Source organism: Orycteropus afer, unplaced genomic scaffold, assembly GCF_000298275.1.
Source record: "Orycteropus afer afer isolate SDZICR_OR568_19922 unplaced genomic scaffold, OryAfe1.0 scaffold00005, whole genome shotgun sequence".
Classification (NCBI taxonomy): Eukaryota; Metazoa; Chordata; class Mammalia; order Tubulidentata; family Orycteropodidae; genus Orycteropus; species Orycteropus afer.
Window position 1 is genome coordinate 23,959,355 of NW_006921592.1, and position 7,562 is coordinate 23,966,916.

A 7,562-nucleotide genomic window follows, 5' to 3' on the forward strand; every position below is an offset into this window, starting at 1 on the left:
GTCTCAGGGTAGTGGAGGTTGTGGTTCACACAATTCATTAGTCCTTTGGACTGATTGCTTCCTTGAGTCTAATTTTCTTCACTCTTCTTTCCTCCAGACAGAGAAAGAACAAGAGTTGCATCTTAAAAGGCATCTCACTAGCTTTCAGGACCCTAGTCACTACTCACAACAGTAGGGTATAGCGCATTATCTTTGTAAACAATATTATGCCAGTTGATTTAGCTGTCCCTGAGACTGGGATCCTAGGCCCCCAAGCCAAGTGATTCATTCCCACAAGGTGCTTGGTTATGGCTAAGAAATTTTCATAACTTTGTCCTCTGTTTGCTCTACTATACACAAGGGTTTATTTATAACACATACAAAAACATATGCAAAAATCTTCTGCCAAACCTATATATGGTTGTGAGTATAGTTCCATTTACTTACCTGTAGTTGTTCAGCTTGCATGACCGGGTATCCTTTTGTAGATTATTGTTTTTTTATTACTGTATTATGAAATTGTGTATAAAATAGTATTTATCTTTGTTGTCTATAATCTTGTGCACCTCAGTGCCATCCTTTGCCTTAGTGATATTGTGCTGATCTCCCCCTTATTGCATATTGCCTTTTCCTTCACCCAGATTAATATGTGTCTATTATCTAGTTAGTGGGAGCTCTGGTGGCACAGCCTAGGGCATTTGACTGCTAACCAGAAGGCTAGTGGTTCAAACCCATAAGCCGTTCCTTGGAAGGAAGATTGGGCAATCTACTTCCATAGTGATACCACCTTGGTAACTCAAGGAGGGGTCGCTATGAGTTGACGGCAATGAGTGAGATCTAGTTAGTAATTTTCCTTCCCCTGTCCTTCCATCCCTGATAACCATCAAAGAATGTTTCTTTTTGTGTGTAAACTTTTTCTTGACTTTTTATGATAGTAGCCTCATATAGTATCTGTCTTTTTATGATTAACTTATTTCACTCAGCATAATAGCCTCTGTTCTGGTTACCCAATACTGCTCTGACAACAATATACCACAAACGGGATGCTTGAACAAACAGGAGTTTATTCTCTTACAGTTTGGAGGCTTTAAGTTCAAGTTCAAAGTGCCAGGCTCTAGGGGCTGGGTGAAAGCCCCTCAACCTTGGCTTTAGCTCTGCCTCCTGCTCCTGGCCCACTGGAGCTAGAGGTGTTTCTTCACTCAGACAGCTGCTGGCTGCTGAGGCAGACAAGCCCAAGGTTGACAAGTAAAAAGACACAGTCCCGATGTTATCAAACCACACAGCAGGCCATTAATTCAAGTCCACTGAAAGTCTCAAGGTTGGCAGAGCACGGCAGGCTGCTGAACAATGACATGGCTACATGCAATGTTCAAGTATGCCGTAAGCTAGAGACTGTTCTCCAAGGCTTCTCCTTATATACAGGAAGCACACCACATCTCTAAAGCAGCTACTCACCTGCTCACAGTAGATTCCACCATGGAGCTGATTACCAGTCTCATCAAGGGGAATACTACATCCAGGTGCCCAGCCACTCAACCAGGCCCAGCCAAGTTGACACACAGCATAATCACTATACCCTGTAAGTTCATCCATGTTATGAGATATTTCAGATTCCTCATTATTCTTTAATATTGCACAGTATTTGTTGTGTCTATGTATCATGATTTGTTTATCCATCAATCTATTGATGAGCACTTACATTGTTTCCATCTTTTTGCTATTGTGGATAATGCTGCCATAGACAAGTATGCGCACATATCTATTCATATTCTGGCTCTTATTTCTCTAGGATATATAGCTATAGTGGGATTGCTGGATCAAATGGCATATCTATTTCCAGTTTTTAAGGACATTCCCTGCCATTTTCCACAGTTGTTGCACCATATTACAGTCCCACCAGCAGTGTATGAGAGTTCTAATCTCTCCATGCTCTATTCAGCATTGGTTGTTTTCTGTCTTTCAGTAAGACTTTGTTATTATTTCTGGTGTGAGATGATATCACACTGTTGTTTTGAATTGCATTTGTCTGATGGATAATGATCATGATCATTTCTTCATGTGTTTATTGGCTGCCTCAATGTCTTCTTCTGTGAAGTATCTGTTTATGTCTTCTGCCCATATTTCAGTTGGATTGTTTGTCTTTTCATTGTTGAGGTGTTGATGCTTTCTATAAATTTTAGAGATTAGTCCCTTGTCAGATGTGTCATTCCCAAATTTTCTTTCCCCACTGTGTAGATTCTGTTTTTACTCTTTCAGAGAAGTCTTTTGATGTACATAAATGTTTAATTTTTTAGGAGATCTCAGTCATTTAGGTTATCTCCTGCTGTTTGTGCATTTTTGGTTATGTTTGATAGACTATTTATACCATAGTGCCTAAGGCATTTGACTGCTAACCAGAAGGCTGGTGGTTCAAAATCACCAGCCACTCCTCGGAAGGAAGATTGAACAATCTACTTCCGTAGAGATACTGCCTTGGAAACCCAAGGAAGGGTTGCTATGAGTAGAATCGACTCAAGGGCAGTGAGTTTGGTTTGGTTTTGTTAGGTTTTCTCCATTTTTTCTTTGATGATATTTATAGGTTTTGGTTTTATATATTGGACATCAATCCACCTTGAGTTGTTTGTTGTGTAAGATGTGGAGAACAGATCTTGTTTTATTTTTCTGCAAATGAATATCCAGTTTTGCCAGCACCATTTGTTAAAGAGATTGTCTTTCCCTCATTTGATGGATTACATCCCTTCGGCAAAGATCAGCTGTCCATTACTTCTGGGTTCTCAATTCTGTTCCATTGTTCTATGTGTCCGTCATTGTACCAGTACCAGGCTTCTTTGACTACCATGGTTGTATACTAGGTTTTGACATCAGGGACCTTTTACTTTATTCTTCTTTTTCCATAGTGCTTTGCTTATCTGGGGTCTCTTTCTTTTCCATATAAATTTGGTGATTGTTTTTTCATCTGTTTAAAGAATGATAATGGAACCTGGATCAGAATTGCATTGTATCTATAGATTGCTTTGGGTGGTATTGACATTTTCACAATGTTAAGTCTTCCTGTTCATAAGCATGATGTTTTTCCTTTCAGTAGATCTCTTTTAGTTTCTCATAGTAGTGTTTTGAAAAGTTTTCTTTGTATAAGACTTTTGCATTGCTGGTTAGGTTTCTTTCTACCTGTGTTACCTTTTTGGTAGCTACTGTAAATTATGTTCTCCTGATTTCCTTTTCAGAATTCTCTTTTTAGTATAGAGGAATCTGACTGATTTTTGTATACTGATCTTGTAATCTGCCACTTTATTGAATCTTTCTATTAGTTCCAGCAGATTTCTGTGGACTCTCTGGAATTGTCTCTGAACAGGATCATATAATCACCAAATAAGGATACTTTTACTTCTTCCTTACCAATTTGGATGTCTTTTATTTCTGTTTCTTGTCTTATTGTTCTGGCTAGGACTCTCAATACAAGATTGAATAGGAGTGATGACAGATGGTATCCTTCTCTGTTTCCCGTTCATAAGTGGAATGCTTTCAGTCTCTCTCCATTGAGAATAATGTCAGCTTGGAGTGTTTTTTAACTTTCTATTTTTCTATAATTGTTGGAATTGTTAACAGTCTGAATACATTATTTTAACAACTACAAACAAAATAGAGCATTTCTTTCACTTTGAGAAAAGTAGAAAAGCAGATTGTTCACCAAAATATGTTTAGACTTCAATCTTGCAAGTCATTAACATTACTCCCTCCTATCATGAGTCAAGTGATGTGTATGTCTACCACTTGCCCTAACCTTTAACTTGGAGAACTTACAGATATGAAGAAGGAAACAAGAAACCAGACCAGCTGCTCTAAAACATAGACTGATATGCAAAAATTCCTAAATCTTAAACAGGAGGTCCCCAATCAACTGATCCCTCCTCTCTGTGCTCTTTCTTGCCTAGTTAGTACAATATCTGTACAAGTGGCTTTGGCAACACTTTTTAAAGCCATAGATAAAGGTAAGCTTAAGTAGAAAGTCAAGTGATTATTTCTGCAGAATTAAAATCATTGTGGGTAAGGATATTAAGCCAACTAAAGTTGAAACTGATTTAAAGGAGGTTTAAAGTGGGACTTCTAGTAGAAAGAACTAGTTTGACAAACCTATTACATCTAAGACATTATATAAACAAAGATTTAATGTCAGAATGGTATTAACTGTGTTGTTTGGTTAATTGAATGAAATGTTTGCCTTCTAATCCATCCTTTAAGATAGACAGCAACCACAGGGACCAACTATGGCATTAAAATTAATATTTTTCAGTTTTTGAATGTAACCAGCAATTCTTCTAAAATCCCCCTGGACAATCAAGCATTGCTTTCTAAAGAAAACATTGGTGACGTAAAGAAGTGTTAGGAATTCCAAGAGTCATAGTCTTCCGTACTGTAATTTCCCTTTTTACCTGAGTTTCATGGATCCTTTCTACTTCCAACCTCATCAAGACAAAGAAGCTTCATCAGAAACCCACAAGTTTGCTTGGTTAAGGCTACTATCAGTTTGTAGCGTGGAAAATGTGCATCTAGAAGGCTGGAGAGTATGTCACGTTATGCCCTCTGGGCAAAAAATAGGAGAAGGGAGAAAGGAGCTCCAGCATTTAATGCTTCTTGGTGAAAAACCACATTATTACTCCCCTCATTCCAGCCAAAAAATTAGTACTGTTTAAACCCTTGTGGGCTTTAAAGAAATCTGAATGCTTCTACTCTTTAATAATGTAGTTTAGCTTGGATGGTGTTGTGTGTTTTAAAGCAAATTGAATATTTGTAGACACCCCAGGCTCTTGACTTTGTGATCTGGGGGAGCTGGGAAAGATGTGGCGGATGGAGGCTGGTGGCAGTTTTGCTCCAATTGTGTTCATAAATATCCAATAGAATGTTGTTGTTGTTGTTAGTTAGTTGCTATGGAGATGGCTCCAACTCATGACAACCCCATGTACCACAGACCAAAACATTGCATAGCCTTACACCATCTTCATTATCATTAGTACACTCTAGTCCATTGTTGAGGCAACTGTGTATTTTGAGGACCTTCCAACCTAGGGGACTTATCTTCCAGTGTTATAGCAAACAGTATTCTGTGGTGACCCTTAGTGTTTCCAATGGATAGTTTTCAGAAATACATCACCAGTCCTTTTTTCCTAGTCTGTCTTAGTCTGGAAGCTCTGCTGAAGCCTTTTTACCGTGGGTAACCCTAGTAGTATTTGAAATATTGATGGCATAATTTCCAGCAACCTAGCCACACAAATGACCACAATAAGACAAATGGGCAGACAAGGGTGGATAGAATGTTAGGAACCCTCAAGATTTAAGGAAGGTGACTGTAAGCTTCAGAAACTATAAGAATCTTCCAGTTTATTAAGGCTTCCTGGTAGCCCCAACCTTATTTATTTTATATCTAAGCCCTGTTCTTTTTACCCTTTTGTAAAGACAGGCCCATCCTTAGGGGACAGCCAAGATGAGTGGAGCTAGGAAAGCTCAGCTACCACAACCTCTGGATTGCCAAAACTTTTTACAATGAACAAGATGCTTCTCTCTGACAGTCTCTATCGTTAGCCCTCTTACTTAAGAGACTCTGTATCTTTGAAGTTACTTCTTGCACCACACCTTGACTGAGATGTGAGACAAAGAATGTTGAGAAAGTGCCTGGGATGCTGCCTACCTCTTCCCATAGCCTGTGCTCCTGTCTAGCCCATAGCCTACCTATTGGACAGATTAGACAGAAAGATCTGAACAAAATTTAAGGAGTTTACATGTTCTTCAAAGATAAACACATAAAGCTTTGAAATCAGATTTTAAGAAGGTATTTTCAAGGCTTCCCTTAACAAGCTAGATTGTTTTTGTTTGGAGGTGACAATCTGAGGAAATTAATAAGTTTCTTGGTTCTTATCAAAGTCAAATAAAGCTATGCTCCTCCTAAAATTGAAACCCCCAAAATGAAAGGGATTTCAGATTACAAACACTCTGTTCCCTGGTTTAGACAGGACTGTGGCCACAGCAGGTCATATCTTTGGAAAAGAACATTTTTCAAATCACACAAACTTTGGGGTGCAAAAGTGTTTGCAAGTTTTAATGCACACCATTTTATTTAAAAGAAAAATACTGAAAGGTATAAAATATTATGAAAGTCCTAGAAATACCAGGAAATATTATTGGATTATTTCTTAGATATTTACAGGTAATACTTAATTTATGGACTAGGTTATATTCTGACAACTCTGTCATAAATCAGTTCTGTTGTGAGCCAAACACCTCATTTCTTTTTACTTTTCATTATTATTGGCTTTCATTATCAGTACATTAATAAATGTGGTCTTTGTCTTTGAGCATCTGCAAGTAAACATTGAGAATGACTACATCAGCAAATTACATCCTGCAACATTGTATGTAGTACATATTACTAATGATAACATGTACCCATCACCGCCCCCCCTCAAAAAAAACATGGTTGTAAGTGTAGTTTGCTATAATTTGAATACATTTTAAGTCTGTGTTGGAGAGCACAAGTCAGGATATTCAAAAAGCTATTGACCCTACAGAAGTAATAAGGATAAGCTTAAAAAAATATGCTTCTTAAAATTAAAATATGGTTATTCCTGTAAAGAACTATATATCTCTATTCAGAAAGTAATGCTGAAGTTGGTCATAAGCTTCCCTGTAAATTCTTTTTTTACCCAAGCAATTGGTAGTTTGCATACAAAAAAAATATGTATTTTCAATTTATGGTGATGGGAGAAAATGTCTGGAATTCCCATTTTTTGCAATATTATGCATAATTTGTTATGCTCCACACAATCAAATGCCTTTGCATAGTCAAAACACTACAGTTAAATATCTCTCTGACATCCTCTGCTTTCAGCCAAGATCCATTTGACACCAACAATAACACCCTTCCTTTCACGCCCTCTTCCAAATCTCGCTTGAATCTCACAGTTCCTTGCCGATGTACTGCTGTAACTGTTTGGAATTATCTTCAGCAAAATTTTACTTGCATGTCATATTAATGGTATTGTTCAATAACATCTTCTTTCTGTTGAATCACCTTTCTTTGGAATGGGATATCCAAAAATGGATATCTTACAATTGGATAGCCAGGTAGCTGTCTTCCAAATTTTTTGGCATGGGTGAGTGAGTGCTTTCAGCAGTGCATCTATTTGTTAAAGCATCTCTATGGTATTCTATCAATTCCTAGAACCCTGTTTTTTGACAATGCCTTCAGTACAGCTTGGACTTCTTCCTTCAATACCATCAGTTCTTGATCATATGGTGCATCCTAAAATGGGAAATTGAGCACTTCTTTTTGGTACAGTGATTCTTTGTATTCTTCCCATCTTCTTTGAATGCTTACTGCATCATTCAATTTTTTGCCCATAAAATGCTTCAATATTGCAAACTGAGGCTTGAATTTTTTCTTCAGTTTTTTCACCTTAAGAAATGTCAAAGAGGGAGGTTCAGGCAAGATGGTGGACTAGGCAGAAAGACTGCACAGACCCTCTTCAACAAAGAAAAGGGAAACCAATTAACACAGACACAGAAGATAATCCTGGACCCCTGAGCCTTGA